General features: G+C 40.2%; 1 protein-coding gene across 5 annotated transcripts in view; it reads left to right on the top strand.

Moving 5' to 3' along the window:
• The first annotated feature begins 905 nt into the window (after positions 1 to 905).
• Positions 906 to 25,362, top strand: part of LOC128690508 (ubiquitin-conjugating enzyme E2 E1) — a 103,024-nt gene continuing 78,567 nt past the window's right edge. Inside the window, exons 1-2 of one of the 5 annotated variants that reach the window (XM_053779175.2) lie at positions 1,134 to 1,384; positions 4,181 to 4,267. The gene's annotated coding sequence lies outside the window, so the exon portion shown is untranslated. Of the gene's footprint in view, positions 1,011 to 1,133; positions 1,385 to 1,460; positions 1,580 to 4,180; positions 4,268 to 10,598; positions 10,618 to 25,362 lie in introns of those variants that run through there. The other 4 variants (XM_053779176.2, XM_053779174.2, XM_053779177.2 and 1 more) reach the window with 4 other exon arrangements.

Below are 25,362 nucleotides of genomic sequence, written 5' to 3'. Positions count from 1 at the left end.
TTTAGGTCGAATACCACGCAACAGTCTGTTGGGGCCTTACTCTCCTGTGGATGAATGGCTGACAGAGACAATTTCCTAGACCATAAGCCCACTTCCCCACAGGAGTTGTTCAACATGAGCTGACGACCTGCCCACCTGTGTAGGTTCGATTGGGCTGAGTTCTTCAAGATTCATGACAGTGCAACCCAAACTCTCTTGATAAGCAAAGTACTCGGAAACTAATGATCCCGGCAAACTCTGCAACAATGCTATAAGTTAAAGCCCGCCACAAAATATTTCCCCCTGTCAACCTATATTTTTGAACCTGTTATCCTTGCATCTCGCTTCTATGCGTGTGATCCCTCAAGGGATGTGACTTCAAGGCGATGAGGGAGCTCTTGATCCAGATTATTGAACCTTCCCTCCCCTTCCTTAGGCCAAAGCTGAATGCTTCCCATTACCTAGGTACCATATTACCCATACGGCTTTAACATTTTTCCTGACTAAATAAATGAATGAAATTATTCGAGTGATTCGTTGAGACCGTCTGTCCCGACTACTGTGCTTGTATACGTTGCTTACTTTCATCTTTCTATTAGATTTAAAAAGGTTTTCGAGGGAAACGTCTTGTGGATGAACAAGCCAATACTATATATGTCTTATTTTACACATGTCTGTATTTTACATTTGTCTGTATCTGACAGCATGCATGTCTTGGTCGGGATAATCATGTATGGATTATTCCATGGAAGTAGTAATCAGAATCTACTTGGAAGCTGCCCTCTATAGGCATTATTTACGTGGATATTACCTTACCTACTCGTGATTAAGAATTACTGACAAAACATTATATTCACCTGATAGCCTGGTATACTGTTTAAAGTCCACACAACAGCCCTTTAACACCAAACAACGCTTCTCTTCTGCTTCCCTCCTCATTACTGTGTAGGTTATTTAAGGCGCTACAACTAGCGGGGCATCATTACAGACCTGGACAGAGTAGAGGAAAGTGTGTATAAAGCGGTTGTAAAGTGAGTGTAAAGTAGTATTATAAGTGTATAAAGTTCATATATTGGCGGGGATGAGGGCGTCTTTGTGTAGTAGTGTGCGGCTGTTCCTTCCACCACGCTACCCCAGGAACCTCTATTTCACCTGTTTTCTTATCTCCTGCGCTCTCCTCTACCTCCTCACCGCTTTAAAGTCCTGCGTGAAGCATCTATTGAGGCTCTGAGGCGGCGGAGTTAAAGGGAAAAGTATTATATAGGCGTGTGTAGGCCTATGTGTAGGCCGGCGTGGATCAGCTGATCTGAGAGAGAACAGCGGCGGCGTCAGCGGTGGGTTGCTCCAGTACAGTCATGGAAAACCTGCCATAATTTCCTCGTCTAGGGCCTCCTCGTCGTAGTATGTAAGTATGGAGGCGTGGGATAGTCCCATACACGTGGCGGGGGAGGCTGGAAGGGGATAGACAAGACGGTGAAGTTGTAATTTGCTTTTTTAGAGTGAGGGTGAAGGAGGGTGGGTCAGCTGGTGCGAGATGAAGGATGAATAACCCAGATGAATGACTGAACCACCGGTCTGTTATACATTACTGCTGCCACAGGTAGGCATGGTGTGCCATGCACTGACACTGAGTCAGCTATCACACTATATCGCTAAATTTTGAGTGGTGTAGGTCCTAGAATTGTTTAATAAAGGAAGATGAATGAATGACGGAGACGGTGAGGGATGAATAAGGATGTTAATTAACCTGCACCAGAAAATTACCCTGAAGAAATGGAAGTAATTAATAGTATAAGACAGTGATTGACACCTGACTTGTCATGAGCCATAGATAGTGTAATGTTTGTTTATATCAATGATGAATTAGACACGTGTGGTATTGTATATCACAAATATATACTAGTTTCAGTAAGTCATATGTGAAGGTTTTAAGTTACACATAATTGGTGTTCACATCTGAATCTCATAAGTCATTAGTTAAACAAACAACATTTTATGGTAGTTTTAATAAAGATTATCATAATTCCTCTCAAAACTTTAAATACCATTAGTAAGTTTATCTAGGTACACATAAATAGTTATATAAATTATCATTCTTAGTAAATTACCAACAATAACCTAAAAACTTCAGGCTTATTTCCATTGGGGTCCTTGTATTTCCATTAATATTACTCGAGTAAACCTAAGTTTTATACAAGGTAATCTTCAAGTGATATAACGAACTAGTAATATTTGTACATTGAAGATACATATAGACATACATTAGTTATAAAGTGTGTAGACTTAATCTAGTATAACCTAACAAGGTAATTTACACACTTGCTGCTATGTATGATAATTTATGTAATTGTATTTGTGTCACTCTACCTGAATAAATTTACTTGCATACTAAGTGCTTCTTATTTCTTCTAGTTTACTTATTTGTTTTGTCTTTAGTTTGTCATCTTATATTCACTCTTTAATTAAAGAAAAAAAAAAGTAAAATATAAGGTAAATTTTATATTTTAATCCTGAAAAAAGAAAATACCCACAAGACTACATAATACATACATAGATCATAAACCACATGCGAAAAAGACCTAGGATTAGTGGTTAGCAGATATCAAAATCTGAAGACAAGAATGTGTAAATGATTGGAATAAAGCTACTTATAACCTTCCTGACTTCATATGAAAAACTTCTTTACAAGTAACAAAAAGCATTATTGATACGAGTTCGTTAATATTATGCATCTCAGGTCTGGTTTCCATACTACAGAGTGGACAAAAATATTCTGTGGATCATGTAGAGAAAGATAAGAGCATAAGAATGGAAAAGCACTGCAGAAGGTCTACTGGCCCTTGTTAGGCAGGTTCAACTAACACTTGCCCACATTCACTCGTGTACCCATCCAATCTTGTCTCGTCTATTCTTAAAGGTACCCATAGTTCTTACCTCAGTGATTCTGCCTTTATCTGGCACTGTTGAGACCATTAATTACCCAACAAAAGGCTGCGGTCAGAAGAACAAATTCCCACTCCAGGCAGCACACTCCACCAATATTCAAAAGTCTAAACCTACTCGCCATACAAAACATTCATACTTATTACTGTACCTACTACATACATAGAACACTTAACTCAGATATAAACCCTCCCCTCAAATGTCTCCTTACCAACCTCAACAGAACACATGACCATAACACAAGGCACAGATCACTCTTTGATGCTCCTCTTGTCCACCTCGCAGTATGCAAAAACTCAATGCACATAAAAGGCTCTAAAATCTGGAATTCATTACATGTGAATATAAAAGAAATACTGTCTGTTTATAAATTCAAGTCTCTTCTCAAAAATCACTTACTCATCCACAACTAAATAAATACTGAATAATTGTATCACATAAATTGTATCTCATAAATGTTTCTCATTATTGTATCTCATAAATGTCTAACCTGTGACCCAATCAAACTTTATTTTTTTTAATTACATTACCTAACAGAATACTCCATTCTATTGAATGCACATCAACACAGTAAATGACCATATGACCTGTCTGTAATACTCATTTGTGCTAAATTGTTATCTGTTTGCAATAATGTTTTTACCACTGAATATATCATTGCTTAGTTAATCTTTAGTTAATTTTAAGCCTGCCCATAATGCTCTGCATACAAGGGGCTTTGGCATGTTGCACTTTAATAACTGTATTCCTTTGTACTTCTCTGTACCATGTGCAAATTAATAAATAAATAAAATAAATAAATGGCACTCAACTCCCTGGAAAGCTGAATAAGTGAAGTTATGATGAAAGTGTACACACTAACAATGTATTGGTTAATGTTCGGTCCAAGAAAGGTATTCCCAAATTCCACAATTCTGGCTCCCTGTATCTCGGTGTGTAATACTGTGGAGTTTGTGGCATAAATTCCTAAAGCAGTTACATAATGAAGATTTAAAGCAAATCAAACACAATTATTTCTTTCTGCAGTATACAATATGTTGTTTACATGTAATAAAATATTAAGCACAAAAAGCCACTAACGTGCTGCATTTCGGGCACTAGCATGCTGTGCATTTCAGAAGAGGTATTCAGTTATTACATGGAAACTAATACTGTATCCCAATGTCTTCAGTAAAATTTAATGTCAAATTAGGACATACAGGCCAAAACTAATTCCAACCTTAAACTTAAAAACTGAAGAAACATTCTCTTATTGCAGAAACCAATATCCTAAACTACATCAGCACATTAAGTTTAAAGCCACTTGGGGAACACTGCAGCAGGCCTGCTGGCCCATACTAGGCAAGTTTTTCTCAAACCAAAACCCTCTTTAACAAAAGTATTTACCCAACCCCATTCTGAAGACTGCCCAAGGAATAAACTTTGATAACCCCACTCAAATTCAGCTCCTCTTGTTCATGTATTTATCTAAAATATATTTAAAGCTACTCAAGATTTTTAGCCTCATTGATTCTACTAGGCAGATTGTTCCACTTATTGACTATATTTCCAAACCAGTACTTTCCTACATCCATTCCACAACTAAACCTGTCCAATTTGAATCCATTATTTTGAGTTTTCTTGGAGGGATATCCTCAGAATTTTATTTATGCTCATCTTCCATTTATACATTTCGATCATATCTTCCACTCGTTCATCATTAGCCTTTCTAAATCCTTCTGAAGTTCATTGGCATCTTTGTATTAGTCTGCCTACTTTTGTCATCAGTGAAATTGCTCATAACTCTTATTCCCTCAAGGTCATTAAACTGATCCTTGTGGAATGCCATTTATGACTAGATCCTACTCAATTTCACCTCATTTATGCAGCCTCTCTGCTTCCTATTGGTCAGCCATGCCTTGATTCATGATAACCCTTTTCCCTCAGTACCATGAGCTTCCATTCATTTTAAGTCTTTTGTGTTTCATTCTTCATGCAGGTTGTTTGTGGATTATGACCAGTGTTTAAATTTTCCTTATTTCTTCCATAAAGAGCAAATTGTAACATAAACAGACTAAATTGTTTCAGCTGGTCTCTAAAGTAAGATTGACCAACATTTAACCCCTTCACTGTTAAAAGTCCCAAAATTGTAAGTGCTCATAGACAAATTATTTTTTCTTTTAAAATGGTAGAAAATCTTTTTTCTGAATGTAATGACACCAAAAATACAAAATTTGATGAAAAGTTTTATGGAATTGTGCAGGCATGCAAGGTTAGCAGTCTCAGCACAATTTATGCTTTAGTAATTTTGCCCAGTTTGAGTCCTATTTTGGGCCAATTCCATTGCTCAATTTCACCAAATTCTTAGATACTCTGGAATGCCTTCCGTTCTGTTGATTGAGCACAGGAAACTTATTCAGCTAACAGAACTACCCTGTAAAGGGCACCAATTCAGTAATTTGGCCAATTTTACATAATTTAAAAGTTCATTTTAACCCTTTCACTATCCAGACCTCCAAAATAAAACTCTCTTAATGTCTAAAAATTAATAAAAAAAAATTTAGATAGAGTATATTTTCCTGTTTGGTAATAAAAAACATTCCCATCAGTTCTTACTGAGATACAGTTGTGAAGTTAATGTTTGATGACTGAATGGCGGCAACTGCCCTGCACTCCACCTTTATTTAAATTCATCGGTACATAGGTGTCCCGAAGCTCGATCGCTAGCACACTCGGGTCACACACTGAGGTCCAGGGTTCGAATGTCCTCCGGTACGGCTGGAAGACATTAGGGACGTGTTTCCACAAGACACCTGCTGTCCCTGTCCCTGTTCACCCATCAGTTTAAAATGGGTACCTGGTTGTTAGTTGACTGGTGTGGGTTGCATAACAAGTGGCTTTCTATATACAGTGGACCCTCGACCAACGATGGCATCGATTAACGATAAATCTGACTAGCGATACATTTTAACGCAAAAATTTTGCCTCGACTAGCTCTTAAAAACCCGACCAGCGCTATTCGTTCCATACCATATGCATCCACTTTGGCCTGAGCGCGCCTCACTTGTCCCTTTGGTGCCAGTGTTTACAAGCCAGCCAGCCACCACGGTCACTTCCAAACATGCAACTGGAACATTTCATATTATCACAGCCTTTTTAGTGATTGCACCTGCAAAATAAGTCACCAAGGGCCCCAAGAAAGCTTCTAGTGCCAACCCTACAGCAAAAAGGGTGAGAATTACTATGGAGATGAAGAAAGAGATCATTGATAAATATGAAAGTGGAGTGCGTATCTCTGAGCTGGTCAGGTTGTATAATAAGCACCAATCAACCATTGCTACTATTGTGGGCAAGAAAATGGCAATCAAGGAAGCTGTTCTTGCCAAAGGTGCAACTATGTTTTCGAAACTGAGATCGCAAGTGATAGAAGATGTTGAGAGACTTTTATTGGTGTGGATAAATGAGAAACAGATGGCAGGAGACAGCATCTCTCAAGCCATCATATGTGAAAAGGCTAGGAAGTTGCATGACGATTTAATCAGAAAAATGCCAGCAACTAGTGATGTGAGTGAATTTAAGGCCAGCAAAGGTTGGTTTGAGAGATTTAAGAAGCGTAGTGGCATTCATAGTGTGATAAGGCATGGTGATGCTGCCAGTTCGGACCACAAATCGGCTGAAAAGTATGTGCAGGACTTCAAGGAGTACATAGACAGTGAAGGACTGAAACCTGAACCCTGAACAAGTGTTTAATTGTGACGAAACAGGCCTGTTTTGGAAGAAAATGCCAAGCAGGACGTACATTACTCAGGAGGAAAAGGCACTCCCAGGACATAAGCCTATGAAAGACAGGCTTACTCTGTTGATGTGTGCCAATGCTAGTGGTGATTGCAAAGTGAAGCCTTTATTGGTGTATCACTCTGAAACTCCCAGAGTGTTCAGGAAAAACAATGTCCTCAAGGCTAATTTGTGTGTGCTGTGGAGGGCAAACAGTAAGGCATGGGTCACTAGGGACTTTTTCTATGACTGGTTACATCATGCATTTGCCCCCAATGTGAAAAATTACCTAATTGAAAAGAAATTAGACCTTAAGTGCCTCCTGGTATTAGACAATGCTCCTGGTCATCCTTCAGACTTGGCAGAGCGACTTTCTAGGGACATGAGCTTCATTAAGGTGAAGTTTTTGCCTTCTAATACCACTCCTCTCCTGCAGCCCATGGACCAGCAGGTTATTTCCAACTTCAAGAAACTGTACACAAAAGCTATGTTTGAAAGGTGCTTTGTAGTGACCTCAGAAACTCAACTGACTCTAAGAGTTTTGGAAAGATCTTTTTACCATCCTCAATTGTGTAAACATTATAGGTAAGGCTTGGGAGGAAGTAACTAAGAGGACATTGAACTCTGCTTGGAAAAAACTGTGGCCAGAATGTGTAGACAAAAGGGATTTTGAAGGGTTTGAGGCTAACCCTGAGAATCCTATGCCAGCTGAGGAATCCATTGTGGCATTGGGGAAGTCCTTGGGGTTGGAGGTTAGTGGGGAGGATGTGGAAGAGTTGGTGGTGGAGGACAGTGAAGAACTAACCACTGATGAGCTGCTAGATCATCTTCAACAGCAAGAGGGCACACCTGAGGAAACTGCTTCGGAGGAGGGGAGAGAGAAATTGAAGAAGTTGCCTACTTCTAAGATAAAGGAAATGTGTGCAAAGTGGCTTGAAGTGCAAACCTTTTTTGATGAAAATCACCCTGACACAGCTACTGCAAGCCGTGCTGGTGACTATTACACTGACACTGTTGTGAACCACTTTAGGAAAGTCATAAAGGAACGAGAGGTACAGGCCTCTATGGACAGATATGTTGTGCGACAGAAGTCCAGTGACTCTGAAGCTGGTCCTAGTGGCATTAAAAGAACAAGGGAAGTAACCCTAGAAAAAGACTTGCTGCCTCAAGTGCTAATGGAAGGGGATTCCCCTTCTAAACACTAACGCCTCTCCCCTCCTCCCATTCAATCAATCATCACCAGATCTTCAATAAAGGTAAGTGTCATGTAACTGTGAATGTAATCTTCAGTTTGTGTGTATTAAAATTAATATTTCATGTGGTAAATTTTTTTTTTTTTTCAATACTTTTGGGTGTCTTGCACGGATTAATTTGATTTCCATTATTTCTTACGGGGAAAATTAACTTGACTAACGATAATTCTGACTAACGATGAGCTCTCAGGAACGGATTAATATCGCTGGTCGAGGGTCCACTGTAATAGTATGTCATTGATGTCAGCTAGGCCTGTATACCTTGTACTTGTAGTAAATAAAGATATTATTATTATTATTACAAAACTTGTTCACACAACTAAAAACACATACAGACACAGGGCATATTCCTAGAACTGTTGCAGTCTGTGGAACTCTTTGAAACACAGCTTCATTCACAGCAGTGTTTTATCTCTCACAAAACTAGTGTCTGTGCTTTTCTAGGTGTCTTGTGTGTACACAGACCTAATGTTTCTTGTCTTGAACAGGAATTGTCACTAGGAAGTGACAACCATGCCTCAAATGAGAGGGTATTTGTCAATCAGCTTGGGGGAGCAGGTGTTCTGCAGGTGTTGTGACCTGGTATTTGCATATTATTTGCCTGATGACAAGCAAACAAAAGTGGGCATGCAGTGGTCTGTTCCTGGTCCTCGTTGGGTACATATATGCATTGAGCATTGAAATGTCCACAAGATGGAAAAAGTTTCATGTACCACTTACAACTCTTGGAAACACATAAGCAAATCCACTCTGTATGTCATATTTGTCTGCAAAATGCATATTGATGGTGTAATCAATGACAGCCACAGATTTTAGAATGGGTTCATGGATGTCTATACACCCTTCCAGTGTCTTCATTTTGTTGTGCCGAATTGAGGTCAACAATGTCACATCTCGTTTGTTAGGCCACTGTAATGCCATGATGTCACTGGCATAAAATGCCTGCACCTCACCAGTACCAATGCCCTGGGCATGCGTTTGTGTTCCACATACGTCTGTCTTTTTCACATGTATGATATCACTAAGGGGCTTGTGTACTAGTTATCTGTGTGTAATGTATGCCCTTTACCAAGATATGGTTCCATCATTGTTCTCTCCACATCACCTGTGATACCCAATAACTTCTTGGTATCTTTTAATGTTTTGCTTCCTGTGTATGCAATTAGATACAATACCAGATTGGTTTCACAATCACACAACACAGCTTGATACCAAAGTGTTTCCTCTTGCTTAGTATATACTGCTTGAATAACAGTCAGCCATTGAAAAGTATCAAAAACTCATCGATGACATGATTTTTGAAGAGATAAAACTACCTACTGAACTTGTGTTTCAGATGCATGAAAGCATCCCTTATCTTGTGTAACATGTCATTTCTGTCCTTGTTTTGTCCAAGAAGTGTAGTGGTCATAACAGTAAGATGAATCAGTTGACTGGGATAAGATCACTGAAGGCTGGGGTACAAATTAGGCAGTTAGTGGACCAGTATGATTAAATATTGTGCTTATATTCTTATGAATAAGCATTATTATATCAAAGAAAAGATGCCTCTCAGCCACAGTTGTCTTTCCACCAGTGTAATCATGGTTGTGGTAAAACCTTGCAGTAATTTCCATGAAGGGGTTGATTGAAAATTAGTGCAAAGAATTAAAGTTCGCTGGCATTGCTCCTAGGTTAGGCTATTTAAGTCAAAATCTGACTTGAGAACAAAGGAATAGAGGAATTCTGTATCAGACAAGGCCCAAATTTTGCAGGTCCTTCACAAATTACCATCACCCAAAAATCTTCCCAGCTTATTCCCAAAGGTACTCAAAATTTAAGCTTCAGTAACCTCTAAACCATGCTATGCATGTCCCACTCAAATTCAGCCCTTTTTGCTCAGGTCTGTCTCTTAACATTTTTAAAATACCCTGTGTTTTAGCTTCGACAACACTTAATAGATTGTTCCATTCACTGACGTCTTTATTTCCAAACCAGTACTTTACTATATCTTTTCTAAATCTAAACTCCTCCAATTTGAATCTATTATTTCCATTTTTTTTTCTTGCATGGATATCCTCAGTACAGTGGACCCTCGGTTATTAGCCGTAATCCGGTCCAGGAGGACTGTTTAAAAGTGAAATGGCCGAAAACCGATGAATTTATTTATTTATTTATTAATTTGAACATGATACAGAGAAGTGCAAAGGAATACAGTAATTAAGTGTAACATGCCAAAGTCCCTTGTATGCAGAGCATTATGGGCAGGCTTAAAGTTAACTTAAGATTAATTAAGCAATGATATATTCAGTGGTAATACATTATTGTAAACAGATTACAATTAAGCACAAATGAGTATTACAAAGACAGGTCATATGGTCATTTACTGTGTTGCTGTGCATTCAGTAGAATGGAGTATTCAGTTAGGTAATGTAATAAAAAATAACAGTTTGATTGGGTCATAGGTTAAACATTTGTGAGATACAATTTATGAGATACAATTATTCAGTATTTATTTAGTTGTGGGTGAGTAAGTGATTTTTGAGAAGACTTGAATTTATAAACAGACTGTTTCTTTTATATTCACAGGTAATGAATTCCAGATTTTAGGACCTTTTATGTGCATTGAGTTTTTGCATACTGCGAGGTGGACATGAGGAACATCAAAGAGTGATCTGTGCCTTGTGTTATGGTCATGTGTTCTGTTGAGGTTGGTAAGGAGACATTTGAGGGGAGGGTTTATATCTGAGTTAAAGTGTTCTATGTATGTAGTAGGTGCAGTAATAAGTATGGATGTTTTGTATGGTGTGTAGAGTTTTGAATATTGGTAGAGTGTGCTGCCTGTAGTGGGAATCTGTAAATATATACAGTTAATCCGTTCCAGACACCCAAAAATATTAAAAAAATATATTTTTTGAAGATTAATTGTAGTTTTACATGCACAAAACAATGAGAATTAAAATGAGTACATGAACAATTAAATCACTATTGCATACCTTTATTGAAGAGTCTTTTGGCTTGTGGAAGATAGGGAGGAGGAGAGAGGGAGTTGGGGTTATTATTTGGAAGGAGAATCCTCCTCCATAAGGACCTCGGATAACAAGTCCCCCTCTGGGGTTACTTCCTTTCTTCGTCTTTTAATGCCACTGGACCCCTGTCACACAAAATGAGAGTCCAGAGTGCTCTGTTTCTGCCATATCTCTTAAGATTTCCCTGAAGTGGGACAAGGTTTTATCACTGAACATGTTGCAGATATAGCTTGATTCAGCTTGGTCAGGGTGATACTTTTCAACAAAACTTTGCATCTCATTCCACTTTGCACACATGTCCTTAATCACTGAAGAAGGCACCTTCTCCCCTCTTCCTCCTCTGAAGCAATTTCTTCAGCTGCAGTCTGTTGCTGTTCCAGTTGAAAGTCTTGCAGCTCTTCAGTGGTTACCTCTTCCCTGTGGTTGTCCACCAACTCTTCCACATCCTCGCCACTAGCATCCGACCCCATGGACTTCCCCAGTGCCAAAATAGATTCCACAACAGGTGTAGGGTCCTCTGGATCAGCCCCAAACCCTTCAAAATCCCTTCTGGACACAATCTGGCCACAATTTTCTCCAAGCAGAGTTTCAAGTCCTGGAAATCACTCCCTGCCAAGCCTTACTTATGAGGCTTGTGCACTGGAGGATACTGAAGTGATTCCTCCAGAACTCTCTTAGGGTCAAATGAGTGTCCGAGGTCACTTCAAAGCACCTTTGAAACACTGCTTTTTGTGTAGTTTTTTGAAGTTAGAAATGACCTGCTGGTCCATGGGCTGGTGTGGTGTTAGGAGGCAAGAACTTCACTGTTATAAAACAGAAGTCTCTAAACAACTGGTTTTCTGAGTCTGGAGGATGAGTAGGAGCATTGTCTAGTACCAAGAGGCACTTGAGTGGCAATTTCTTTTCCAGGAGGTATTTTTTCACACTGGGGCCAAACACATCATTGACCCACTCTGAAAAGTGCCTTGTGACTCATGCCTTATTAGGTTTCCACATCAGACACAATCTATTCTTGATGACATTGTTTTTCTTGAACACTGGGATTTTCAGAGTGATACACCAGTAAAGGCTTTGCTCTGAAATCCCCACTAGCATTAGCACAGAACAAGATTAAGCCTGTCTTTCATAGGTAATGTCCTGGCAGTGCTTGTTCCTCCTGCATAATGTAGGTCTTCTTTGGCATTTTCTTCCAAAACTGGCCTGTTTCGTCACAATTGAACACTTACTGGGGGAGGAATCCTTCAGCCTCTACATACCCATTGAATTCCAGCACAAATTTTTCAGGTGCTCATTTGTCAGAACTTGCAGCCTCCCCATACCTTACCACACTGTGTATGCCACTACACTTCCTAAATCTCTCAAACCAGCCTTTGCTGGCCCTAAATTCACTAACAGCAGTGCTTGTTCCAGGCATTTTCTTTACAATCCACATGCAGCTGCCTTGCCTTCTCACAAATCATCGACTCTGCAACACTGTTTTTCAGTGATCCACAAAACCAACAACTTCTCCATGTTTTCCATTATTGGTGACCTTTGGTTAGCACATTTACTCCTTTCGCCATGTCAGCTTCCTTGATTTGTTCTTTCTTTGCCAGGATAGAAGTGATTGTTAATTTGTTTTTCCCATACATCCTGGCAAGTTCTACCACTCGTAAAACACGCTCAAACTGTTTAGCAACTTTTCTTAAACTCCATTGTGTTTCTCGCTTTCTTTACCAAAGGAACTTGACTAGGAACTTTCTTTGGGGCCATGGTTACTTATTTCGCAGTTGCACTTAATGTAAAACCACCAAAAACAATGAATGTATTGTGAAATGTTTGGATGAATGAGCAGAAGCTTCCTTACTTGCTCAGACACAGCCAAACTGACATACAAAGTGGCTGGGCCGGCGGAGGACATGTCCCATATGGCTGATAAGCTAAATAACGGCTGATAACCAGGAGCCGAAAACTCGGCCGATAAGCGAGTTAGTTGATAAACGAAACGGCCGATAACCATGGGTCCACTGTACCTATTTATCTCCTTTCTATTCTTTCAGTTGTATACATAACGCTGAACGGATCACCCATCACAAGACTCAGAGGGAAAATTCCTAGGAATTCACCTTGACAGTAGCCTTAAATTCCAGACACACACAAAACAAATTTCCAAGAAAATCTATAAGACAGTAGGCATACTATCAAAGATATGGTACTATGTTCCACAATCAGCTCTCCTTGCACTGCATCATTTGCTCATCTACCCTTATCTCACATACGGAATTTGTGCATGGGGATCAACAACTTTAACCCTTTGACTGTCGCAACCCCAAATCCTGAAGTGTCTCCTGGTGTCGAAAAATTTTTGGAAAAAGAAAATTAGCTTTTCTTATGAAATGATAGAGAATCTTTTCCCGATGGTAATGACACCAAAAGTACGAAATTTTATCAAAAACTTGCGGAATTACGCTCCAGCGAAGTTAGCGATATCGGTAATATACGTATACGCATCGGTGATTTTGCCGACTTTGAGCCCTATTTTCGGCCAATTTCATTGTTCCAGTCGACCAAACTCATAGCTATTTCTTTAGAACTCTATTTTTTCTATCAGCTGAATACAAGAAACCACCCATTTACCGATTTCAGCTACCCAATAAAGTGGTCAGAAATTGGCAATTAGGCCAATTTCACGCAAATTAAAGATGCCAATTTCAAAATAGGGCCTGGAATAAACAATGCAGATGTTCTTGGCACTAAAATAACATATCCTTTGTTCATTAGTCACGTCTCCAGACCCCTCTTATATTACTCTTGCTTTCTATTTTCATTTTTTATTCACACAAAAAAATAGAAGATTTACAGTTATGCAGACTACTGCATTATTGTAAAAAATGGTACAAATAATATCAGTGAACTAGTGAAAGAATATTAGACTCCCCAGTTGACACTGAAGTGTGGTGTGATTTGCTTACTCTTGAATATTGGTAAAAATCAAACATTTCTGCTACTTTGAGTTCAATTTCAAGGTCGTTTTCGTCATGAAACTAATCAAAATCATCTTGATTTCTGTAATATGTTTTCCATTCTATCAAATGAGACCTAGAAAACGAGAATACAACCATAAATACGTACTATAGGAAAATACACCTCCAAGTCAGTGTTTTAATCCAAAAACACGGTTTTAGTTTTTTTCTCTCGCTATGCACTGCGTACTGTAGGATTTTTTTATGCTGTGCACAATGACCACACAGACCCATTCTCTCGCATGTGGGCCTGCCAGCTTTCTCCTGCTTGATTTGAAGCCGCTAGAATTATTGAGTATATATACGTCTGAAACACTGGCTCGTAAGACTTATATATACGGCCGAAACAGTCAAAGGGTTAAATCGCCTAAGACCACTAATAACCCAGCAAAAGACTTCGGTCAGAATAACAAATTCCCACTCCCGACAGCATACTCCACCAATATTCAAAAGTCTAAATCTGCTCGCCATAAAGAACATCCAATGACCTACCGAATGCATCACAGCTACTTGGAGCCATATTATTTGCAGATGACGCAACATACGTCTTCTCCCACCCAAACCCAGTCATACTCGCCAACACTGTCAATGCCAAAATGCAGAAAATATCTGCCTGGATGATGACTAATAAACTTACCCTGAATACTGACAAAACCTATTTCATTCAGTTTGGAAACAGCTGCAAATGTTCCACCTAACATAACGCTAAACGGATCACTCATCACAAGACTTGCAGAGGGGAAAATTCCTAGGAATTCACCTTGACAGTAGCCTCAAATTCCAGACACACATACAACAAATTTCCAAGAAAATCTATAAGACAGTAGGCGTACTATCAAAGATACGGTACTATGTTCCACAATCAGCTCTCCTTGCACTGTATCATTCACTCATCTACCCTTATCTCACATATGGAATTTGTGCATGGGGACCAACAATATTAAATTACCTAAGACCACTAATAACACAGCAAAAGGCTGCAGTCAGAATGATGATAAATTCCCACTCCCGACAGCATACTCCGCCTCTATTCACAAGTCTAAATTTGCTCACCATAAAGAACATCCACACTTATTCATGTGCCTACTACATACATAGAACAGTACACGCAAACATTAACCCTCCACTCAAACATCTCGCCAACCTTAACAGGACACACGACCATAACACAAGACCGGATCTCTTTTTGATGTACCCCGTGTCCATATCACATTGTGTCAATGTGTCAAAAAACTATGCACATAAAGGGTCCCAAAATTTGGAATTCATTACCAGAAAATACTAAAGTAAATGTTGATGAAGATAGGGAAGCTGTGATTTCGTGTATAGGGCAAGGAAGAATAACATCTTGTAGGAGTGAGGAAGAGCCAGTTGTGAGTGTGGGGGAAGTTCGTGAGGCAGTAGGTAAAATGAAAGGGGGTAAGGCAGCCGGGATTGATGGGATAAAGATAGAAATGTTAACGGCAGGTGGGGATATAGTTTTGGAGTGGTTGGTGCAATTATTTAATAAATGTATGGAAGAGGGTAAAGTACCTAGGGATTGGCAGAGAGCATGCATAGTTCCTTTGTATAAAGGCAAAGGGGACAAAAGAGAGTGCAAAAATTATAGGGGGATAAGTCTGTTGAGTATACCTGGTTAAGTGTATGGTAGAGTTATTATTGAAAGAATTAAGAGTAAGACGGAGAATAGGATAGCAGATGAACAAGGAGGCTTTAGGAAAGGTAGGGGGTGTGTGGACCAGGTGTTTACAATGAAACATATAAGTGAACAGTATTTAGATAAGGCTAAAGAAGTTTTTGTGGCATTTATGGATTTGGAAAAGGCGTATGACAGGGTGGATAGGGGGGCAATGTGGCAGATGTTGCAGGTGTATGGTGTAGGAGGTAGGTTACTGAAAGCAGTGAAGAGTTTTTACGAGGATAGTGAGGCTCAAGTTATAGTATGTAGGAAAGAGGGAGATTATTTCCCAGTAAAAGTGTGATATCACCGTGGTTGTTTAATATATTTATAGATGGGATTGTAAGAGAAGTAAATGCAAGGGTCTTGGCAAGAGGCGTGGAGTTAAAAGATAAAGAATCACACAAAGTGGGAGTTGTCACAGTTGCTCTTTGCTGATGACACTGTGCTCTTGGGAGATTCTGAAGAGAAGTTGCAGAGGTTGGTGGATGAATATGGTAGGGTATGCAAAAGAAGAAAATTAAAAGTGAATACAGGAAAGAGTAAGGATATGAGGATAACAAAAAGATTAGGTGATGAAAGATTGGATATCAGATTGGAGGGAGAGAGTATGGAGGAGGTGAATGTATTCAGATATTTGGGATGGGTCTATGACAGTTGAGGTGAATCATAGAATTGATGAGGGGAAAAGGGTGAGTGGTGCACTTAGGAGTCTGTGGAGACAAAGAACTTTGTCCTTGGAGGCAAAAAGGGGAATGTATGAGAGTAGTTCTACCAACGCTCTTGTATGGGTGTGAAGCATGGGTGATGAATGTTGCAGCGAGGAGAAGGCTGGAGGCAGTGGAGATGTCATGTCTGAGGGCAATATGTGGTGTGAATATAATGCAGAGAATTCGTAGTTTGGAAATTAGGAGGAGGTGCGGGATTACCAAAACTTGTCCAGAGGGCTGAGGAAGGGTTGTTGAGGTGGTTCGGACATGTAGAGAGAATGGAGCGAAACAGAATGACTTCAAGAGTGTATCAGTCTGTAGTGGAAGGAAGGCGGGGTAGGGGTCGGCCTAGGAAAGGTTGGAGGGAGGGGGTAAAGGAGGTTTTGTGTGCGAGGGGCTTGGACTTTCAGCAGGCATGCGTGAGCGTGTTTGATAGGAGTGAATGGAGACAAATGGTTTTTAATACTTGACATGCTGTTGGAGTGTGAGCAAAGTAACATTTATGAAGGGATTCAGGGAAACCAGCAGGCCGGACTCGAGTCTTGGAGATGGGAAATACATTGCCTGCACTCTGAAGGAGGGGTGTTAATGTTGAAGTTTAAAAATTGTAGTGTAAAGCACCCTTCTGGCAAGACAGTGATGGAGTGAATGATGGTGAAAGTTTTTCCTTTTTCGGGCCACCCTGCCTTGGTGGGAATCGGCCAGTGTGTTAATAATAATAAAAACTAAAGTAACCCGTTCTGAAAATCAATTTGACTCTTCTCAAAAGCCACTTACTCACCCTAGACCAAATATTCAATACTCAACATTTAACTTTACCAAAAAATCTCCCAATTACCTAAATATTAAAACTTCAAGACTAGACGCTCAAGTTCATACATTGACTAATACTACATAGTAGTATAAATACCTACCCAAAACAGTACTGCCCTACACCCAATTGTAGCATTCTCATACTGTAAACTACTTTTAGCAAATTACAATGTTATGTTCCCGTAATATAATTTCAATACTTAACATTGAAACTATTGTCCATTGTTGACAGGAATATAATTGATTCATGTTTCATAAAAAGCAGTTTTGAAGATATGAATATTTCCTTTGGTTTATATAAATTGGATTCATTTATAATTAATAGAACTATTGTATAACTTTTAACTGTGATAAATTTCTTTAGTATTTAGTAGTCAGTAAGTCATTAAGTCTGCCCATAATGCCTAGGCATGATAGAGGCTCTCTTTGCACTGCAACTCATGACGTGTTGACAATACATGATCTCAATGTACTACTTGCAAAGAAATAAAATTTGATTTGATTTGTGTGATCATGTCTTCTTTCATTTTATGTCTTTCAAGAGAGTATAGATGCAGGGTCCCCAATCTGTTTTTTTACAAGAAAGATTTGTTATACAGTGGATTAATTTTGTCATTCTTTTCCGTTGTTGAATATATTTATATCCATTCTGTGGTATGGAGACCAAAACCGAATTACACAATTTGGTTGAGGCCTTACTAGTTATATCTGGAGTATACCTGGAGAGGGTTTCGGGGGTCAATGCCCCCGTGGCCTAGTTTGTGACCAGACCTCATGATGGATCAGGGCCTGATCAACTAGGCTGTTAGTGCTGGCTGCACACAACCCGACGTACGAATCACAGCCTGGCTGGTCAGGTACTGACATTAGGTGACTGTCCAGTGCCTTGAAGACAGCCAGGGGTCTATTAGTAATCCTCCTTGTGTATGCTGGGAGGCAATTGAACAGTTTTGGGCCCATGACACCTATTATGTTGTCTCTCATCATGCTAGTGGCACCCCTGCTTGTCATTGGGGGATGTTGCATTGTCTGCCAGGTCTTTTACTTTCATAGGGTGTGATTTTTGTGTGCAAGTTTGGTACTAATCCCTCTAGAATTTTCCAAGTGTATATAATCATGTATCCCGCCTGCATTCTAGGGAGTACAGGTTGAGGAACTTCAAGCGTTCCCAGTAATTGAGGTTTTATCACAGTTATGTGTGCAGTACTCCAGTAAAGCAGTAAAAGCTCACTGTACACTTTCTAGGTCAGCAATTTCAAATGCCTTGAAAGGTGCTGCTAGTGTGCAGCAATATTCCAGCCTAGATAGAACAAGTGACCTGAAGTGTCATCATGGGCTTGGCATCCCTAGTTTTGAAGGTTTTCATTATCCATCCTGTCATTTTTCTAGCAGATGCAATTGAAACAATGTTATGGTCTTTGAAGGTGAGATTCTCTAACATGATCACTCCCAGGTCTTTTACATTAGTTTTTTGCTCTATTGTGTGGCTGGGATTTGTTTTATACTCCAATATACTGTTGTTTTAATTTCCTCACGTTTTCCATATCAGAGTAATTGAAATTTCTCATCATTAAACTTCCTATTGTTTTCTGGGGAACATTTAAAGATTTGGTTGGTATCCACCTGGAGTCTTGTGGTGTCTTCAGTGGAGGACACTCTTGCAAATTCGGGTGTCATCTGCAAAGGAAGACGTGGTTCTGTGGCTTACATCCCTGTCTGTCAGATATGTATACAGCTGTAATATAAACTCTGCACTCTGTTACTTATTTTTATAGTGAAGGGAGGGATAAAGGTGGTTTTCTATGCAAAGGGCTTGGACATCCAGCACATTTGTACGAGACCGTTAGATAGGAGTGAGTGGAGGCAACTGATTTTTATGACAATGTGCTATTGGAGTTCGAGTATGGTAACATTTTTGAAAGGATTCAGGGAAACTGGTTAGCTGGACAAGTCCTGGTGGTGGAAAGTACAATGCCTGCACTGTGGGGACATTTGCAGTTAGGAGGGGCATTTGAAATGTCTACTTGCAGTCTACCTGGAGGGCATTCCGAGGATCAACGTCCCCCTGGCCCAGTCCACAACCAGGCCTCCTGGTTGATCAGGGCCTGATCAACGAGGCTGTTACTGCTGGCCGCACGTAGTCCAACGTACGAACCACAGCCCGGCTGATCCAGCACTGACTTTAGGTATCTGTCCAGCTCCCTCTTGAAGACAACCAGGGGTCTGTTGGTAATTTCCCTTATGGCTGGTGGGAGGCTGTTGAACAGCTTTGGACTCAGGACACTTATTGTGTTTTCTCTTAGTGTACCCATGGTGCCCCTACTTTTCACTGGGGATATGTTGCATCACCTGCCAAGTCTTTTACTTTTGTAGGGAGTGATTTCTGTATGCAGATTAGGGACCAGTCCCTCCAGGATCTTCCAGGTGTAGATTATGATGCATCTCTCACCTGCGCTCCAGTGAGTACAAGTCGAGTGCTTCCAAGAATTCCCAGTAGTTAAGGTGTTTGATGGAACTTGTATGTGTGCAGTAAAGGGTCTCTGTACATTCTCTAAATCTGCAGTTTCACCTGCCTTGAATGGGGATGTTAATGTACAGCAGTGTTCCAGCTTAGAGAGAACAAGTGATTTAAAAAGAATCATCACTGGCTTGAATGTTCTCATTGTCCATCCTATAAGTTTCCTCGCAGATGTGATAATGGCACTGTTGTGAGATCTTCTGACATTACCACTCCCAGGCCCTTCACATTACTTTTCCACTCTGTTGTGTGATTAGAATTTGTAGTATATTCAGTCCTAGTTATTATTTCCTCTAGTTTTCCATAAAGGAGTAGTTGGAATTTCTTCATTGAACATCATATTGTTCTCTGTTGCCCATTGGAAAACTTGGTTTGTATTTTCTTGGAGGTTAACCATGTCCTGAATAGATGACTCTCTCATGCAGATCCTAGTATCTCTGCAAAGGGTGATACAGTGCTATGGTTTACATCTTATTCTGTGTCTGATATGAGGAACAGGATAGGGGCGAGTACTGTGCCTTGTGGAACAGAGCTCTTCATTATGGAAGCTTCCGATTTGACTGTTTACTGCTACTCTTTGTGTTCAACTGGTTAAAAAGTTGAAGATCCATCTACCTACTTTGCCAGTTATCCCTTTAGCATGCATTTTACTATTACACCATGATCACACTTGTCAAAGGCTTTTGAAAAGTCTGTGTATACTACATCTGCATTCTGTTTGTTTTCCAGTGCATCCAAGACCATATCATAGTGGTCCAGTAGTTGAGAGAGGCAGGAGTTACCTGCTCTGAACCCTTGTTGCCCTGGATTGTGCAATTTTTAGGAGTCCAAGTGGTTTGCAATCCTGCTTCTAAGAACTCTTTCAAAGTTTTTTTTTTTTTTTCTCAACAAGTCGGCTGTCTCCCACCGAGGCAGGGTGACCCAAAAAAAGAAAATCCCCAATAAGAAAATACTTTAATCATCATTCAACACTTTCACCTCACTCACACATAATTACTGTTTTTACAGAGGTGCTCAGAAACACAACAGTTTAGAAGCATATATGTATAAAGATACACAACATATCCCTCCAAACTGCTAATATCCCAAACCCCTCCTTTAGAGTGCAGGCATTGTACTTCCCAATTTTCAGGACTCAAGTCCGGCTATATAAAAATAACCGGTTTCCCTGAATCCCTTCACTAAGTACTACCCTGCTCACACTGCAACAGATCGTCAGGTCCCAAATACCATTTGTCTCCATTCACTCCTATCGAACACGCTCATGCACGCCTGCTGGAAGTCCAAGCTCCATAATCTGTAATAATTTAGAGTTATGAATTAATCTTAGTCTGCCCAAAATGCCTAGCTATGCTGGGTGTTAGTGGGGCCCCTCTGTAATTAGTATTTTGTGACATGTTAACCACCACACAATATCCTAAAATATGTAAACCCCGCATTGTAATCTTAATAGAGAATAAACTTAATTTGATTTGAATAAACAATATTAATGACAGAAACATGATATGTACACTAGAATGAATAAAATACATGTCATCACGTATGTGGCTAGTGGTGGTGACAGCGGCCATTATAGTTGGGGTTTATAGGGCCACCACAGTAGCCATTCCTGCTCCTGACTACGTGTAGAGAACCTAGGATAACCCAAAAGAGTTAGTGACTTATAATTGCTACACTTTGTCACTGACTCCTCCTGCTTTAGTATTGTACATATCATAGAAGTGGTATGCTGGTACTGCCTGGCCAAGTCTTTAACCCTCCACCTAGTTTGTTTATCTATGATTTCCTGTTTTAATTCCATGGAAGTCATCCTTTTTTTTCTTCTCGGCACTGTCCTTCGCACTTGCTTTCTTAGGACCCATGGTTAGAAACAAGAACTTTCGCAAAATAACTGCATGAAACCTAAGGAAAACACGAGAATTCCCTCCACTGCAAGTGGAGTGGACTGAGTATTTTGATACTGCCATCTTGTGGTGGCGTTTGGAAACTCGCTTATAGTATAGGGTACAACAAGGTCTGCCACTGCTGCCTCATGATGTCTGCACCCACTTTTGCTAGCATGTTGAAGAGCTTTCCAATATGTGAAGGTTGAGAGGAAGTGCCAATTGGACAGATATTGGATGCTAACGTCATTTGTTTACTCTTGAACATTGCCAAATACTCGAAAATTTTTGCTACCTTGAGCTCAGTTTCAAGGTACTTTTTGTCGTGAAACCAGTCAGTCGTATCTGTTTCTGTGGTATATTTTCCATTCTGTCAAACGAAACTAAAAAAAATGAGAATACAACCATAAAAACCATATGAAAATACAGTGGACCCTCGCCTAATGATATTAATCCGTTCCTGAGAGCTCAACGTTAGGCGAAATTATCGTTAGCCGAATTAATTTTCCTCAAAAGAAATAATGGAAATCAAATTAATCCATTCCTGACACCCCCAAAGTATGAAAAAATTTTTTTTTACCAAATGAAATGTTAATTTTAGTACACACAAACTGAAGAAGACATGCACAGTTACATGACACTTACCTTTATTGAAGATCTGGTGATGATTGATGGGATGGGAGGAGGGGAGAGTGTGGATGGTGTTAATGTTTAGAAGGGGGAATCCCCTTCCATTAGGACTTGAGGTGGCAAGTCCTTTTCTAGGGTTACTTCCCTTCTTCTTTTAATGCCACTAGGACCAGCTTGTCACTGGACCTCTGTTGCATAACATCTCTGTCCATAGAAGCCTGTACCTCCCGTTCCTTTATGACATTCCTAAAGTGTTTCACAACATTGTCAGTGTAATAGTAACCAGCACGGCTTGCAGTAGCTGTGTGAGGGTGATTTTCATCAAAAAAGGTTTGCACTTTAAGCCACATTGCACACATTTCCTTAATCTTTGAAGTAGGCAACTTCCTCAATTTCTCTATCCTCTCCTCCGGAGCAGTTTCCTCAGGTCTGGCCTCTTGCTGTTGAAGATGATCTAGCAGCTCATCAGTGGTTAGTTCGTCATTGTCCTCCTCCACCAACTTTTCCACATCCTCCCCACTAACCTCCAACCCCAAGGACTTCCCCAGTCCCACAATGGATTCCTCAACTGGCATAGGATTCCCAGAGTTAGCCTCAAACCCTTCAAAATTCCTTTTGTCTACACATTCTGGCCACAGTTTCTTCCAAGCAGAGTTCAAGGTCCTCTTAGTCACTCTCTCCCAAGCCTTACCTATAATGTTTACACAATTGAGGATGCTAAAGTGATCTCTCCAAAACTCTCTTAGAGCCAATTGAGTTTCTGAGGTCACTACAAAGCACCTTTCAAACATAGCTTTTGTGTAGAGTTTTTTGAAGTTTGCAGTGACCTGCTGGTCCATGGGCTGCAGGAGAGGAGTGGTATTAGGAGGCAAAAACTTGACCTTTAATTAATGAAGCTCATTTCTGCAGAAAGTCGCTCTGCCACGTCTGAAGGATGACCAGGAGCATTGTCTAATACCAGGAGGCACTTAAGGTCCAATTTATTTTCCAGGAGGTAATTTTTCAGTGCGGGCAAATGCATGGTGTAACCAGTCATAGAAAAAGTCCCTAGTGAGCCATGCCTTACTGTTTGCCCTCCACAGCACACACAAATTAGCCTTGAGGACATTGTTTTTCCTGAACACTCTGAGAGTTTGAGTGATACGCCAATAAAGGCTTCACTTTGCAATCACCACTAGCATTAGCACACATCAACAGAGTAAGCCTGTCTTTCATAGGCTTATGTCCTGGGAGTGCCTTTTCCTCCTGAGTAATGTAGGCCCTGCTTGGCATTTTCTTCCAAAACAGGAATGTTTTGTCACAATTAAAAACTTGTTCAGGTTTCAGTCCTTCACTGTCTATGTACTCCTTGAATTCCTGTACATATTTTTCAGCCGCTTTGTGGTCCGAACTGGCAGCCTCACCATGCCTTATCACACTGTGTATGCCACTACGATTCTTAAATCTCTCAAACCAACCTTTGCTGGCCTTAAATTCACTCATCACCACTAGTTGCAGGCATTTTTCTAATTCAATTGTCATGCAACTTCCTAGCCTTTTCACATATGATCGCTTGAGAGATGCTATCTCCTGCTATCTGTTTTTCATTTATCCGCACCAATAGCAGTCTCTCATCATCTTTTATCACTTGCGATCTCTGTTTCGAAAACAAAGGTGCACCTTTGGCAAGAATAGCTTCCTTGATTGCCGTTTTCTTGGCCACAATAGTGTCGATGGTTGATTGGGGTTTTGTGTATAACCTGGCCAGCTCGGAGACACGCACTCCACTTTCATACTTAGCAATGATCTCTTTCTTCATATCCATAGTAATTCTCACCCTTTTTCCTGTAGGGTTGGCACTAGAAGCTTTCTTGTGGCCCATGGTGACTTATTTTGCAGGGGCAATCACACTAAAAAGGCTGTGATAATATGAAATGCTCCGATTGTATGCTTGGAAGCGAACGCGGTGGCTGGCTTGTAAACACTGGCACCCACGGAACAAGTGAGGCTGGCTCAGGCTGCATGTGGACGCATCTCGAACGAATCGCGTTGAGCGAGTTTTTTAGCGCTAGCTGAGGCAAAATTTTTGCATTAAAATGTATCTCTAGGCGGATTTAACATTATGCGATGCCATTGTTAGGCGAGGGTCCACTGTATACCGTTAAGGGGAGGCTAATGGCTGAGAAGTGAGCTCTGTTATTTATGGTCCAATTTATTTCATTTTTGGTGTACATTAAGAAGCATCTTTCCATCATGCATTGCCCAAGTTTCAATAAGATAGTCCAACAAATAACTGAGATTCAGTTCTCTAGACCAAGAGCCCCTCACCAGTGTCAAGGAACCTCCCTTGAGGCCTGCTCGCATCTGGAAATTTCGCTTGCATTTGGAAGCAAAAAACCGACCGAGCGACTGCTTGTACTATGGAAGCATTTTTATCATGCTCTGCTTGCATTTTTAGTTATTTGGCCAAATTTTTTTTTTTTTAACCATGGGTCCTAAGAAAGTAAGTGCAAAGGACAGTGTTGAGAAGAGAGATGATTTCAATGGAATTAAAGCATGAAATCATAGATAAACAAGCAAGGTGTGGGGTTGTGGGTTGAGGGGGAAGGGTGGGAAGCTCACTCGTAACTCGAATATTGGTTTGTAACTCAGAGCAAGAAATCGACAGAGCGATGGCTTGTATCTTGAAAAACTCGCATGTTGGGGCACTCATAAGTTGAGGTTCCACTGTACTGAACTTCCAACTGTACTTTGATGAGCCTCTTGTGAACCTGATCATTAGCTAGACAGACAGGTATTGCCACTATGAAATGGATAACAAGCACCTCAGAATTGTCATGGCTGCACAGGTGGAAAGTTACTACTGTGGTCGAAATATATCTATTCCTTGCCACAGTCATGCTTATGCCACGTATCTGCAAGCACAGTATAGCACAGTTCTGGTCCACAGACTGCTACATCAGTACCCCAATCTTTCATGACCAACTCTCTTGCAACAGATTCATGCTGTTGCCATGAATGTTGCTTCTCAGACAGTAATAGACCCAGCAGAAACAACCTGCTATACAAAATCTGGGAAGTGTTTATGTATCTGAAACAAAAATTCAGTGCTTACTTTTACGCCCTTCAGAAACTTCGTTGTTGACAAGTCCTCCATTCTCTTAAGGGACACCTGTTGTTCAAGCAATATATACCAAGCATTTGTAATTGATT

The sequence above is a fragment of the Cherax quadricarinatus genome, chromosome 29 (assembly GCF_038502225.1).
Source record: "Cherax quadricarinatus isolate ZL_2023a chromosome 29, ASM3850222v1, whole genome shotgun sequence".
Taxonomy (NCBI): domain Eukaryota; kingdom Metazoa; phylum Arthropoda; class Malacostraca; order Decapoda; family Parastacidae; genus Cherax; species Cherax quadricarinatus.
The sequence above is the reverse complement of the archived record's forward strand: the minus strand, read 5'-3'. Positions and strand labels throughout refer to the sequence as shown.